Source organism: Perognathus longimembris, chromosome 3 (genome assembly GCF_023159225.1).
Source record: "Perognathus longimembris pacificus isolate PPM17 chromosome 3, ASM2315922v1, whole genome shotgun sequence".
NCBI classification, from domain to species: domain Eukaryota; kingdom Metazoa; phylum Chordata; class Mammalia; order Rodentia; family Heteromyidae; genus Perognathus; species Perognathus longimembris.
Genome location: NC_063163.1, coordinates 100308816 through 100324172, shown reverse-complemented (window position 1 = coordinate 100324172; position 15357 = coordinate 100308816). Strand labels below are relative to the sequence as shown.

The 15357-nt window shown below is 41.1% G+C and overlaps 1 protein-coding gene across 5 annotated transcripts in view; it reads left to right on the top strand.

The window, feature by feature from the left end:
* Window positions 1-8179: 8179 nt before the first annotated feature.
* The window catches only part of Zbtb44 (zinc finger and BTB domain containing 44), a 40124-nt gene continuing 32946 nt past the window's right edge, over window positions 8180-15357 (top strand). For 2 of the 5 annotated variants that reach the window (XM_048343621.1, XM_048343620.1), the window contains exon 1: window positions 8180-8688. The gene's annotated coding sequence lies outside the window, so the exon portion shown is untranslated. Of the gene's footprint in view, window positions 8695-15357 lie in introns of all 5 variants that reach the window. The other 3 variants (XM_048343618.1, XM_048343619.1, XM_048343622.1) reach the window with 3 other exon arrangements.

Genomic DNA, 15357 nt, shown 5'->3' with positions numbered 1-15357 from the left:
GAAAAGATTACATTAGCCATATACCAGAGGCTCCTAATGAACCCCAGCTACTCAGGAGGCTGATCTTAAAGGATGCTAGTTTGAAGCTAGCATGGACAGAATAGTCTGCCAGATTCCATTTCCACTTAACCAGAAAAAATTCAGGTCGAAAGTGTGGCTCAAAGTAGTTGAATGCCAGCAGCCATAAGCAAGCAAGCTAAACTACAGTGCAAGCCCCACAGGTGAGTTCAAGCCATGACTGTAGCACATACAAAAACAATGAGGAAACTAGGCACTAATAGCTCATGTCTGTAATTCTACCTTCTCAGGAGGAGATCTGAGGACCTCGGTTTGAAGTCAGCAGAGGCAGACAAATCTGTAAAACTCTTATCTCTAACTAATTAACCAGCAAAAAGCTGGGCGTGGAGCTGTGGCTCAGGTGGTAGGACCAACCTTAAGCAAAAAAGGCAAGCAAAAATATGAGGGCAAGTTCAAGCCCCAGTACTGGCATTTAAAAGAAAATAATAATGATAATGACCAATCTATTCTAACACAGGAGGAAAAATCTAATTATGAATGGTGTTAAACTTATTGAGAGATAGCTTGTCAGCCTCCAACATGGCTCAAAAAGTAAAATATGTCATGCTTTTATGGTGATTGAGAGATCTTTAAAGATAGTTTTTACTATAAATGATTATTTTGTGATAGGCTATTTGTTGCATTATGCCAGAACTTTCTATTTAAGGAGTAGAAAATAAAATAAAAATAAGGAAGCTAGAAGAACCTGATTAGCAAACAGCATGTGAGGCATATTGAAGAGATAAAAAAATCATGAGGCATATATGTTCTGACCTACATAGACAGAGAAGGAAGGAGGTGTGCCTCAAGTGGTTGCATGCCAGCCATGGACTAGCAAGCCGAACTAGAATGTAGAAAATCGTCATAATTCAGTAAATATACATGAGACAGATTAATTTATAAGGTCTTAAGTCAGCTACTCCTATTTGATGCCACTCTGACTCCACTTACCTTTTGCCCAAAAGTACAGCTGAAACCCAGAGCTACTCATGAGGATGATTAACAAAATAGAGCTATTGGCCAGGCATACTAGTCCCCATGTGGTTCCAGTATACAAGTTTTGTGAACCTTTAATATGTTGGATTCTCTCACTCAAATGTCAACTTGGATCTTCCTAGCCATACCATGAGAGAGAAACCCTGACATAAAGGGGGGAGAAAAGAAATATAAACTTTGCATAATTTGTATTCTGGTATTTTGTTCCTTCCATCTTGCTTATATCCTACCAATGTGTGTTAAGCTACCTCTCTTTTCTCCTGCTACTTCTCACTATGTCATAAATTGTTTAATAAACTGCAACTCAAGCTCATTTTTGTATGGTTTTCCATGACTCTTACAGGATACCATTGCCCTGAGTTAATATCTCATATAAAATGAGCTGACTTCAGAATCTCTGCAAAAGAAGAAAATGTGACTGCACTATTACAGAGGTTAGTAAATTGTCTATTATCCTGTAGGCTACAAAAATATGTACAACCACATTTAAACCCAATCAACAGATTTAGGAAAACAGAGATAAATATGTTAGTAATGAAGGACGTGCCTCTCCCCTCTAGGCCCATTCTTTCTATGTATTCAAAGATGGAATATGAAGGATTGGCTCCCACCCTATTGTCCCAGGGGCATACAGATATCAGGCAAAACCTCAGGTATGTGTGAACCTGCTTTGATGTGCAGGCAGGGCAATTCTCCTAGGCCCAGCTGTAAACAATCCATTGTGGGCCCAAGGAAAAGCCACCAACTTCCTAGACCCAGTGGTGCTTTCAATAACCTCTGCCGCCATGCTCAGACCCCTTATAAGCCTGGTCCCAAATTTACCCCCTCGCACAACCTCCCAACCTATGGCGAGGTCTGTTCCCTCACTGTTCCTCAATAAACAGTCCTTCTCTGTTGATGATCGAGTCCAGCCTATTCCTTTTCTGTTCTCCAATTTCCTAACAAGTAATGTCTTTTCATTGTTTCCCATTGAGAATGCATGGTATCTGTGGTTCTCTTTGTAGAAAGAGTATTGTGTTAGACAAGAAAATTTATGAAATTAGATATAGGGAAAGAAATATGCACATGGTCAGGCATACTGGCATATGAATGTAGTTCCAGCTACTTTGGGAGATAAGGCAGGAGGATCATTTTAGGCTAGGATTTGAGACTGACTTGACAACATAGCAAGGATCCATTTCCAAAAACAAAGGGGGGGGGGTGGAAGGAAAGGAAAGAGGGTAGGGAAAGCATAAAGAATGAAGAAATACCTGTATGCTCTAGAATGAAATTGTTCACCTGCTATATGAGGCCTCTGAAAAATGCTCCTCCCTCTTCTTAGATCTGGCTTGGTAGGTGTAGCTTTTTATGATACCGCATTGTTTTGATTTCAGTTAATTAACCTGATGATCTATAGCCAACCTCAGCTAAGACAATAAAGTTTCTCTGTGATGTAGAAATCAAGTAATTAAAATCATCTCCTCTGCATTCTGTATATCTTACTTTTCCTGTGGATTGAAGTATAGAGGGATTGTTAGGATTTTTAACCTGATATCTAGGGTTTTTAAAGCCAAATTTCTTAAATCTGAATCCTAATTCTAACATTTACTACCATGTCATCCAGGAAAATATGTTCAGTTCTCTTCAGTTTATGTATCTATTAGCGATAATTGTAAAAAATCACTTTAGATGATTACAATGAATAGCAGAACAGTACTTGCACTCAATGAATGTCAGCTGTTTCTCTCTCTCTCTCTTTCTCTCTCTCTCTCCCTCCCTCCCTCTCATAGCACTAGGGTTTGAACTCACACCTTCACACTTACTAGACAGGGTGCTGTCTTTATTATTTATTAATGAGACAAAGTATTTCATTTTCCCCAAATCTGACCTCAACTCAGTGTGCACACACTTGGAATACTATATCCCAAGTATTAACTTCAGCTTAGGGGGAAAAGAATCCAAAGTAAGTGATCTTTGTGTTCATAGAAATTATAGTTCAGTGAGAAAGGAGACATTCAATGAATAATCACACAAATAAGTATAAATACACACATATATATATATGAACTATAACAAGTACTACAAATTACATGTAGGGTGATATGAGAGGATATAATTAGAATACCAACACAATCTTCTTTAGGAAGTCTGTGATTGAAAGATAATTATGAGTTAAGGGAAAGTAAGAAGAAGAAAAGGAAGGGAAAGTTGGAAAAATATTTCTGAGCAGAGGGCTTATATGCAAATATTCTGAGATGCAAAAGACCTGGGTAATTTAGAAAATGAAAACAGGCCAATATGGGAAATACAGTGGCCTGAAATAAAGCTGAAGAAATAGACAGGGACCAGTTCACACAGAACTATGCAAAGATGAGAAGGATATCAAAGAATCAAGGTCATAAATGTCAGGTTAAGAACTTTTTGTCTCTGTTGCAGCATCTGGAAATGAAGAGAACGAGTTTTAAAAAATCTTTGGTGATAAGGAAAGAATCAAGTATGTCCTATATACCATCCCACTAGGCAATCAAATGGGGGAAGAACACAATTTCCTTCTGTAGAAAGACAGAACTCCATGACCATTTAAAACTAACAAATGAATGTACCATCAATGGTAGTTGATATCACAAAAAGAAGCCAAATTTAAAATGAAAGCCAGTTTTTAATCAGTTTTTTTTTTGTTTCTTTATTTTGTGGTTTTGTGTTCTACTGCTTGTTTGCAGTACTTGGTCTACCTCTTGAACTATGCCTCTGGCCTGGATGTGATAAAACATCTATATCCTACACTCGCTTTATAGAAAAATGCAGAGAACAAGGAAGATGTTTACTGGACCACAGAGATGCAATCAAGCAACTCTGGACAGTGGTAAACACAATAAGACCAACAACCTAGTCCTTTAAAAATACTGGGGGTAAGGGGAGAAAAATAGAGAGGACTTAGCAGATATGCAAACTATGCATAGTATAGTTCCTTAACAAACTAAAATCTGACCAGGTAGATAGGTTAGTGGTGGCTTGGGGCTTAAAGATTGGTAGGAAATGGGTACATTTCTTGTACTGTTTGCTACCTCCTCCCTCATTCCCCCATCCCCCTTCACCCTTTCCTTCTCCTCCCATGAGTTGTTCAGTCGGTTTACAACAAATGGTTTTGCAAGTATTGCTTTTGGAGTTGTTTGCCTTTTTATCCTTTGTTTCTCGATTTTGATATGCCCTTTCACTTCCCTAGTTCTAACACCAGTATACAGTTTCCAGTGTACTCAGATAAGATATAGTGATAGCATGGATACAACCACAGGAAGGGGATACAAGAGGATCATCAACAAAAGAAGCTACTGTTTCACATGGCATGTTGAAAGTAATTAAAACAGTGATATAACAACAACAAAAAAAAAGATTGGTAGGAAATAGAGAAATAACTGCTAATGGGTATGGGTTTCTGTGATGGGAAAGTTTAAAAATAAAAGTAGCAATTATACACTTCATAAGGGTGAACTGGGTGGTAATTGAGTTATATAGCTCAAAAAAACGGCCACATGCATATTATATGTACATGATATACAGTATATACATTAGACATTATGCACTATAATGTGCTTTATATACAAAAATAGTATGGGCATATTATAGATGTAAGAGACCTAAGGATGGAGAGAAAATTAGCCAAAGAAAAGATTATAATGTAAGCAATGTGAGAAAGAGCATGGTATTTTACAAGTGAAGAAAATCTAGCTGCAACTGGCATTTCCTTGAAAAAAACATCAAGAGAAGCTGAAGATTTGGAAGATCTCAGATCCCAGAGTGCAGAATAGGAAGCCATTGTTGGGTCTGATGATTGCTATGCATTACAATTCTGCCTACTATGTGGAGAATAAAGAGAAGAGTTTATTTAGGAACAAGATGAGTGGTACTTTAACTCTCTAGACACAAATGATCTCATCTTATTCTAGCATGGTGCCCACACTCAGGATGGACAGATTCACCAAGACTGGTTGATGGAATTGAAATTCAGTAGAGAGTAGCAAAGCTGACCTGCCCAACTGAGAAATGGGTGAAATAGGAACACTGGAAGAGGAGCAAGTTTCAGTGTAAGACAATGAGATTAATCTTGTTTATATTGTTGAAATGATCTAATAAGGAAACAGGGTTTACTTGTGCAATAATGGACTCTCTTTGGAATGATTCAAGTCAGTCTGGAGATCTTCCTGATGAAAGCATTGCTCCTTTTGAGGTATGTTTTGAACTAAATAAGTTCTTATTCAAATGTAATGACCACAAGGAAGTGACATCCTGCCAGAATTTGGTCCCCCAAACAGCTCATGGTAAAACAAAACCCCTGAATTCTGCCTGGAGTTTGAATTCCTTAGAATCATCTGCTCCAGGTTAATAATTAAAGGTTCCTCATACTGTCTAGTTTGTTTCACCTGTGTACAGTGTTCTGATTTCACAAAAATTCTCCCAGCGTTATTATTTAGCCTAGTGGCAAAGAAAGGTGTATATATTCCTGCAACCCAAAGGCAAGTCTCTGCTAGCTCAGAAAGAAAAGACGTGGGAGGTTGCAGAAGCTACAGAAACTGTCCCTGCCCAAAGCCCAAACAGAGAAGAGGGTTCCTGCAACAGTTAATCTTCCATATATATTTTCTCACACTTTCTCCAAGCATCTAGTAAAGTGCATAAGGACCCATTTGTTGGTTAATGAATTTTTTATACCTAGGGTAGGGATGATGGACAGATAAAAATTGTTGAACTGGATGTGATAAGAGATCTATAGCCTATGATATAGAGGAATAAGAAAGGGGAGAGCAGACAAATAAGGAAAGCAATTTTTGTGTATGTGTCAGCTCTGCCTGTCTTATAATAAACGGCAGCTGCCACTGCAGTCCCCTAAGACACAATTAGTAAAGACATGCCTAATGGTCTTTTATTGACTGTCCTATTAAATGCCCTAGGATAGGTAGGCTGGATTCATTTGCTACTTTATTCCCACCAGCTTCTTCTCCAGTTGTTTACCTTGTACATTTTCACAAACACCCCAAACCTTACTAGAGCCTGGAGCTCAGGCACATCTTCCTGAGCCTTGCTTGACAGCTGTCATTCTCTCTGGGGTAAGTGTTGGCATTTCCCCTGCCTCAGGTCCTCAGCTCCTCCCATTAGCCCCCAGATCCACCCATATCTAGTGGGCCACTCCTACTCACTATTCAGACCTACCTACTTCCCCTTTAGCCCTAGAGAAGCTGCCACCTAGATACCTTGCGGCAACCATGTTGCTCCCTCTCCCTTGGGACATAGGGCCCCACTAATAAACCTCCTTATGAACCTTCTCCTCCTGTCTGTGACTATCTCCACATGGTCCCCTGGGATGGCCAGGGCATATCCTTTCAGTAAGCATTCTCCTTCAAAAATTTGGCACAAACCAGGCCTAATTTGCAACTTTCTGATTGTGATCATCATTGAAATGGGAAGAATGAAAATGGTGGTGGGAATGCATCTTATGGGTTAGGTTGCTGCAAGGATGAGAATACGTGCTAGAAAACGTTCTAGAAACTGCAAAGACTACACGAATAGAAACCAGTTTTATTGCCTTTATTTCTAAAGTAGATTTTATTGGTTAGAATTAGAAACACAGCGCTGGCTGCTTATACCTGTAATCACAGCTACCCAGAAGGCTGAGATCTTAGGATCAAGGTTGGAAGCCAGCTTGGATAAGTCGAAGAGACTCTTAACTCCAATTAACCGACCAAAAAGTTGGAAGTGGGGCTGGGGTTAAGTGCTAGAATGGTAGCCTTGAGTGGAAAAAGCTAAGGGAAAGCACCCAGGCCCTGAGTTCAAATCTCAGTACCGGCACAGGCGCGGGCCTGCACATACATTAGGGTACAGGGCATTTGGCTTCTTGTTTCTCTGGAAGAAGATTAATGAGAGATGTTGCCAAGTATTTCAGAAGAAAAATCTAATCTACAGTCTCACCCGACATCAAGCCAACTTGCACAAATTCCGTTGAACAGTTAGGCGGTTTAAAAACTGGAGGGGTAGGAAAACAAAGTAGGCAAATGCGGAGCTTACCGTCACTAAGGGCACCTTGCTGACCACCACCTTGGGGAGTACTGACAGATGCCTCCCCTCCCAGGCCCACCCCCACCCCCCAGGGTCTCACCCAAGCCTTTTGTTGTTGTTGTTGTTCTTGTTTTTAACATTTTACATGGTTTAACTTTGTAGGTGACCAAGAACTCCCCTCTAGGGCAGGCCGGGGTGACCTGCACACCCACTCCCTGAAGGCCCATGAAGTGACAGTGTACCAAAAACTACAGCCTCAAAGAGGAAAAGGGGGGAGGGGTAGCTTTATGCAATCGTCCCCAGGTTACCCCTGTGGGGAAGCCAAAGGGACAGGGGGTTGATTTTTTTCTAGTCATCTCACAATTGCATTTCCTGCCAGGTCAACCAGGAAAATGCTAGAACAATCTTAGAGCGCTTCAAGGAGGGCAGAGGAGCCGAGGCGGTAGGGAATCTGAGACACCTGGGGGGGAAGGAGGGGTTGGTGCCCGCCAAGGCAGCAGGCACCATCCCCGGCGTGTCAGCCCCTTGGGCAGGCCTCAGTTTCCACGTGTGAAAAGTGTTCATGCTATCGACTAACCTCTCTCTGAGAATGGGGTTGGGGTGTTGCAGTTTCAGGCACCGCTGCAGAAACCACACGAGGAAACCGAGTTTCTGGTCTTTAGTTCAAAGAAAGAAAGAAAAAAAAAAACACCCGTGTAGTAACACTTCCCCTGGATGCAAGAGAGGAGCAGGCTGAGACGACGGCTAGAGGAAGGACGAACTGGACAGGGCTGGTCCACCTGCATGTGTGCACGGAGGCCGAACGCTGTCAAGGCCCGCAGGATTTCCCAGTCCGGCTGCCTGCACCTTCAGCAAGACCCGGAATCGCCCCAGCGGCGAACCCAGGGCCAGGAGAGCTTGTTCTACGCTTGCGCAATAGCCGAGGTTCCGCCCCTCCTTCCCGCTCACCTCGGGCCCCGCCCCTGAGCACGCGCCGCCCCGCCCACTTCCCCTCCTCTTCCACCCAGCCCGGCCGTCCGCGCAGAGCACTGTGGGACACAAACAAAGTGCCCCCCAAACAGGCAGGAGTGAGCCGAGCGGCAACGGCGGCGGCGCCGGCCCGCACGCGCGCGCGGCGGCGGCGGCGGCGGCGGCTCCCTCCCAGCCTCCCCTCCCCTCCCCTCACTCCCCTTCCCCTTCTTCCCATCCCGCCCCGCCAGGGAAAAACGGTGAGCCGTCGCCGCGCTCCCAAAACGGCTGCCTGCCCTCGGCCTACTGGCCCCAACGGCCGCCTGCGCGCGGCTCCCCGAGCCCCCCTCGCTCCTCCCCTCAGGGCCCTCCGGACCCCGGAGGCGCCCTCCTCCCCGCGTCGCGCATCCTTCCCACCTCTCGGGCACGCCGGTGGGTTGTGCTGCCATGCCCCAGCCGCCGGCGGCTCCCGGGCCTAGGCGCGGCGGCCCGAGATAGGGTCCCTGAGCCTCCCGGGGGAGGAGAGGGAGCCCGGCGCGCGCTCCGCCCCCTCCCCCCGGGCCGCCGCCGCCGCCGCCGCCGCCGCCCCGCCGCCGCCACCGCAGCCTGGCGGGGAGGAGAAGGAGCAGCAGCAGGCCTCCGGGCCCCGGCACCGCCGCCCGCCCGCAGGTAACGGGGAGGGGAAGACAGGGAGAGCGGGGAAGGAGGGGGGTCGCCCGCCCCGGCGCGCCGCCGCCGCCGGTGCACTCGGGGCGCGCCCGCCTGGGCACGGACACCACGCGTCGCCCACCTGGCCGCTGGCGGGAGAGGAAGAGCCCGGCGTGTCACCCACCCCCGCCTCGGGAGGCCGCCCCCCCGCGGGGTCCCCCCTCACCCCCGGTGGTGGTTAAGCCTTCCGTGAGTGCCCCGCCGCGGGTCCCCCCCCGCCGTCCGGGAGCCATCGTCCGGATCTCCCCGGGGTGCTTCATTTGCACGTCTGTAACACCCGCACCGAAACCCTGGGCTTGGCGGAGGGGCTACCCACTTGGTGTTTCCGCGAGCCCAGGTGTTTGTTCAAACCTCCCCTCGCTGCTTTTTCCTCTCTGCCAGTGGAAAGGAAAAAAGATGGCACTTTTTTTTTTTTTTGTAATTTATCATTATTTTTCATTGTAAACACCCTCTTTCTTCCCTACCTGAGGATTGTTCTGCATCTAAATCCGTTTTGTTGCCTGCCTAATCCGGAAAAGGGGATGAAATGGCAAGCAGGTTAGACCTGAAGAAAGGAATTAACCTGTGTTTGAATCAATTTAGTATGAAGCCCAGTGATCCTGGACTTTCTTAGAATGTAAAGAAGATAAAAAGCTTAATTTTCTTGTTTGGCATACAAACCGACTCCTGAGATTGGGAAAATACTCACCTTAACTTCTGCTTATTTCCTAAGTGCTTTATTTGGAGACAAGCTAATACCAAAAGCAAGCTACACCGCATGTTAGATATGAAATAGTTTGGCCAGCTAAATATTTTCATGATTTTCCTTTGCCTAGAGTTTTAGTTGTAATTCCTGGATTTAAATGTATGTATGTATGTGTGTATTCATTTTTCTCCTTTTACTTCACTTTGACCTCTAATTAGGAATATCTTTCCCTTATGGAATGTGCAAATAACTCGATTACATATACACAAATTATGAAAACCAGGTTTACTTATTTTGTGCAACACTGCTAGACATTTTACACATGCAATCTTAATTCTATTACTACTTGAGTTTTATAGATGGCACAAAGTTTGTGATATTAAATAGCTTGCCTTTAGTTATGCAACTAGAGTGAAATTTGAACCCAAATATAATTCCAGTGTAGGTGTACTTTATGCTGTATTTCTCCATGGTGCAATTCTTTTACGTTAAGAAAATTTTCAGTCTTAAAGAAATTAGGGGAGAAAAATAATAAAGAATACCCCCTTATTTATTAGCCCCATGTGATTAAAGTTTTTGCTAGTTTGTTTATAGCTCTTAGGGAATTTTTGTTTTGTTTGTTCTGTTTTTTGAGGCTTGCTCACCGATCTCTGCCTCTCAAATGCTAGAATTACAGGCGTGGGCCCCTACCTTTCGTGCCTCTTAAATATTTCAGCATATGTTTACTAAAAATATATTCTGCCAATTCCAATATCAATTACAGTACTTAGGAAAATTAACATATTCAGATTTTCTGTGTCCCAAAGTGTCTTTGAAACCCTCCCCTCAGGATGTAGTCAATGGAAATGCATGCCTTTGGTGATTGCAGTAGTTACTTCCTTTTATTGCCCAGAACCCCCTGACTTTTTCCAGTACCTGATGGACCAAACCTGTAGTCTTAAAGAATACACCCACATTCTGATTTTGCTTTACCTTCCTAGTCTCCTTTACATTTCCTTCTTTCCCATTGAATTCCAAAGGAATACTTAATAGGTGGTGTTCTGTACCTCATATTTGTTGCATCAAATAGGAGATAAGTAATGCCAAGATTGCCTTACTAATAACAGTGCTAAATGTAACCAACTGGTTAAAGTGACTACCAGACCTTTAATAAAGTTTTTTTTTTTTTTGGAGGGGGGGTGTTTTTTTTTTTTTTTTGCATAAAGTTGGCTCTATCACTTAAGCCACACTTTCACTTTTAGCTTTTATGCTGGTTAGTTGGAGATGGTTCTTAGGGATATTTCCAAGAGGAGACAACTAAGAAATGGTTTTTGATTGATCATGAATTTATAGTGATGTCTTCAATTCAAATTTGGGAGAGCAGGCTTTTTCTTCTTTGATTCTATGTTTGTCTCTTGTCTCAAATGAAAATCTTGCTATGAAATATAATTAAGATGCTTATTTGCTTTCTGTCATGTACATAAATACTTTTTAAATTATGATACCAGCATTATTGCTTGAGTTGGAGATTTACTTCCTTGTATTTATTTTCATCCCTAGAATATTACACAAAAGATATATAATCAGTACTATGTTCAGAAGTTACTTAGAATGCTTATTACACTAACAATTTGATTATAGTTTGCTAGCTTCATACTTTTAAGTGCAAAAAGATTAGTTGTGTATAAGGTGTGTTACTTAGCACAGCACTACTTAGAAGTTTTACATTTAGATCTGATTCCCTTGGCAAAGAGAATGTGCTAAGTTTAATCTTCAAAAATTACCAAAAACATAGATTTTAAGCTTGTTTTGCAGATGTCATATTCTTAAATAAAACTTACATAAAAGTAGAACTGCAACTTTTATTGGAAATTGTGTTTTTAAAGAGGCATGTTGCTGGTAGAGTTTTTATGAATCCATCTAGTTTTATGCCATATAACAAAACTGGCATACATATGCTCTCTGCAGATAGAAAGGCATTTGAATGTGTGATCAGGTAAAGATAGCATGTCACATTTGAATTGGACCAATTTGATAGAAATTCCTGTGTGATCTTAGTACTGTGTTGACATGGCTTAGGAGGTTTGTAAGGTAGAGGACAGTTTATTGGCTTCATATCAACTAGTTGTGAAAAGTAAAAATTGTATGCAGATTGTACACTCTTGTCTTCAGACCATTACTGCTTTTGGTAACAACAGCAAATATCTATTTCCTTCAGAATAAATAGAGTGGGATGATAGAGGGTATATGTGCTTTGGGCCCTTACCCTTCATTCTGTCTTTAATCCTGGTATCACTGACCACCCAACATTATTAGAAAAATTAGATAATGAAAAAGAATGCTTCAAACAGTTACTAGACATGCAGGTAGCCATACTGTAGAAACAGACTATTGTAAACTGTACAGACTAAAATGACAGTTGTTAACATTTTTGTGCCCTTTCTGTATATCAGCATGCAAGTAATTTTGTACATTACCTCAGGTAAATCTCACACGGATCATTTGATGTTGCTACTAGTATCTCATTTTGCAAGTAAGGACTCTGGTATCTAGGATTAAATGACTAAGCCTAAAATGTCAAGCTAGTTAGTAGTAGACCAAGATTTCCAACTCAAGTTTGTCTTCAGAGTTAGCTTTTCTCTGCTTGCTAAACCACAATTAACTGAAACTAGTCATAAAATTTATAAGTAGTCATAAATAAACTTTCAATCGTGGCTTATTCAGTCATCCTGAATAAGGAACTACATGAGTAATGTTTATCCTACAGGGACACTGGAGTTGTGTGCCAAGAGTCACATGTGCTTGTCGTGTCTATTACACATCCTTAGATTTCCCCTTCTAAGAAATATGGGAATTACACACACACACACCTCTGTGTGTGTAAAGAACTACATTTAGATAATACTTTCAGATTGATAAGTGGCTCTTGGTAGAACAGCTAACTTAACACCCACTAGGTCCTCAATCCTCCCCCCAAACAAATAATTCTTTAAAAATCATTTTAAAAGTATCAAAATTCAAGCTGGATTGGATAGATAAGAGAAAGAATATGAATACAGGGTCATAAAATAGTAATGTTAGAAAATATAGCTATCTAGGCATTTAACTGTAATTTTTTTAAAAATTTTTTTGCCAGTCCTGGGCCTTGAACTCAGAGCCTGAGCACTGTCCCTGGCTTCTTTTTGCTCACTAGCACTCCACCATGTGAGCCACAGCGCCACTTCTGGCCTTTTCTACATATATGGTGCTGAGAAATAGAACCTAGGGCTTGACGTATAGGCAAGCACTCTTGCCACTAGGCCATATTCCCAGCCCTAACTATAAATTTCTTTAGATATTGTGACTCCAAAAATTTTCACAGTAAAATATTGAAGGGGAGTGATTTAAAATATACTTTTATTAAAAACAATATGCACAACTGTATAAAAACCAATAAAATGCAAAGTCTTATGTCCCTTCCCCATGGTGATCCTTTTAAGCTTCTAGCCTTGTAAAGAATAAAATCCCTGTATTAATAAAAATGGTCAGGTGGGTTGGGAATGTGGCTTAGCAGTAGAGTGCTTGCCTACCATGCATGAAGCCCTGGGTTCAATTCCACAGCACCACGTAAACAGAAAAAGCTAGAAGTGGTGATGTGGCTCAAGAGGTAGAGTGCTAGCCTTGAGCAAAAAGAAGCTAGGGACAGTGACCAGGCACTGAGTCCCAAGCCCAAAGATGACTGGCAAAAAATAAAAATAAAAAGATCAGGTATCAAAAAAGACTTTTAAAGGGGGCACCCTCATTATTTAGGAGATACTTAATAAGGCTTCTTCCACCTATTATTTGTAATACCCTTATAAATATTAAGTGTCAAAAATAACTCCTCATAGGGCTGGGAATATGCCTAGTGGTAAAGTGCTCACCTCATGTACACGAAGCCCTGGGTTCAATTCCTCAGTACCACATACACAGAAAAGTCTAGAAGTGGCACTGTGGACTCAAGTGGTAAAGTGCTAGCCTTGGGCAAAAAGCAGCCAGGAACAGTGCTCAGGCCCTGAGTTCAAGCCCCACGATTGGCAAAAAAAAAAAACCTCCTCATAGTTTTCTAACATTTTATAAACTGCTATTGAATATTCTTTACACATTTTTAAAAATCTTTGTGTAGTTGTACAAAAAAGTTTCAGTTTAACAACATGTCAGTTCATGAGTACAGAGCATCTTGATGTCACTCCTTTTATTTCCCAGTCTCTCCCAACACTGACCATATATGAGCCTTAAAGATTTTCTGTTTAAAATACCACTACGTTCACTAGTTGTCATACCTCACAATAACTGTTTAAAATCTTTATCTCCTGTTAAGCTGAAAATCACAATGGGCTTACCTTTTGTTTCTTTTTCTCTTTTACTAGTATTTACATGTATGTAAAGGTGTATTTGTTTTTTTCCCTTTTTCTTTTCTTTTTGCATTTCATCTACTTAGTAGTAGATTGTGTTTTCTTAAGACTGTTTTTCTTTCATTCTGATTTAAATCTCCACTGCTCGTTTCCTTTTTTTCTTTTTTCTTTTTTTCCTCTACTAGGGCTTGAACCCAAGGCCCTTAGGCTTTCCTGCTCACAGATGACTGACTCTCTAGCACCTCCAGTCTAGCTTTTATGCTACCTAATTGGATATGGAGTCTCTTCTACTATTTGACCCAGTCTGGCTTTGGACTGCAATCCTCAGATCTCAACCTCTGAGTAGCTAAAATTACAGTGAGCCAAACTTTGTTTCCTTTTTGTGACTTTTCATTACTATATGAAGGCAGTTGCTTTTCTTTGATACCTTTCCCACTCTGTATGAAACTAATCAAACCTTTTATAAGAATTATTTACAGGAATCATTGCCTCTTTTTGGCTCACTTTAGTTCTTGACTGTTAATAGTCCTGTCTGGGGATAATTTAAGCTTCTCTTTCTCTTCATTTTCCTCACTGCTAAAATAAAGATTCCAAGTGATACCTATCTCAAATGATTATGTAAAAATCAAGTCATTTAATATATAAAATATGAACAATAGCTGGATGCTGCTCGCTCATGCCTCTAATTCTTGCTATTCAGGAGCCTGAGATCTGAGGATTACTGTTAAAAGCCATCCCAGACAGGAAAGGCCATCTTATTTCCAGTTAACCAACAGAAAACTGGAAATGGTGCTATGACTCAAAGTGGTAGTGATAGCCTTGAGTTGAAAAAAAGCTCAGGGACAATGTCCAGGCCCTGAGTTCAAGCTCCATGACTGACAAAAAAAAAAAGAAAGATCACATCATTTTTCATATAAAAATACTTAGAACAATGCCTGACACATAGTATATAAGGGAGTTTGAGAAAAACATTCTCTAGTTTCTCTATTCTCTAACAATATTAATATATTATTTTGAATTCTAAGATAACTTCCACAGCCCTCTGTTGAATTCATTTCCTTCCAGCTAAGCCTTTTGCTGTCTTTAGAATGAAACTACTTCAGATTGAATTGTATGTATTCAAGTTTTCATTTACATATTTCTGTATATTCTTTCTCTGCCTATTTCAGTCTTGTTTCTAACTCTTAATACTACCTATATGCTTTTATAAGGTCTTTTGGTCTATATCTTTTATTTGTATGTGGAATTTGACATTGTCACTTGCTCCTTGAAATATATTTACACCCTTAGTTTCTGAAATATCCTATCTTCACAGTATTTTATGTATTACATATATAGTATATATACATATATATATCTTTCCTTACCTCATTTCCCCTCCTTATTCATCTTTAGCTAAAGGTTTATCAATTTTGCTTATGTTTCTCAACCAAATTTTGGTTGTATGTCGTGTTTCATTCTTTAAGTTAATTTTGTCCTTTTTCTAGCTTTGTAAGATAGAAATTTGAAATTTTGATTTAGTGAAATACATATGACAAACTTTCTCATAACTTATTAATATAATTCAGTGGCTTTAAGTACATTCAA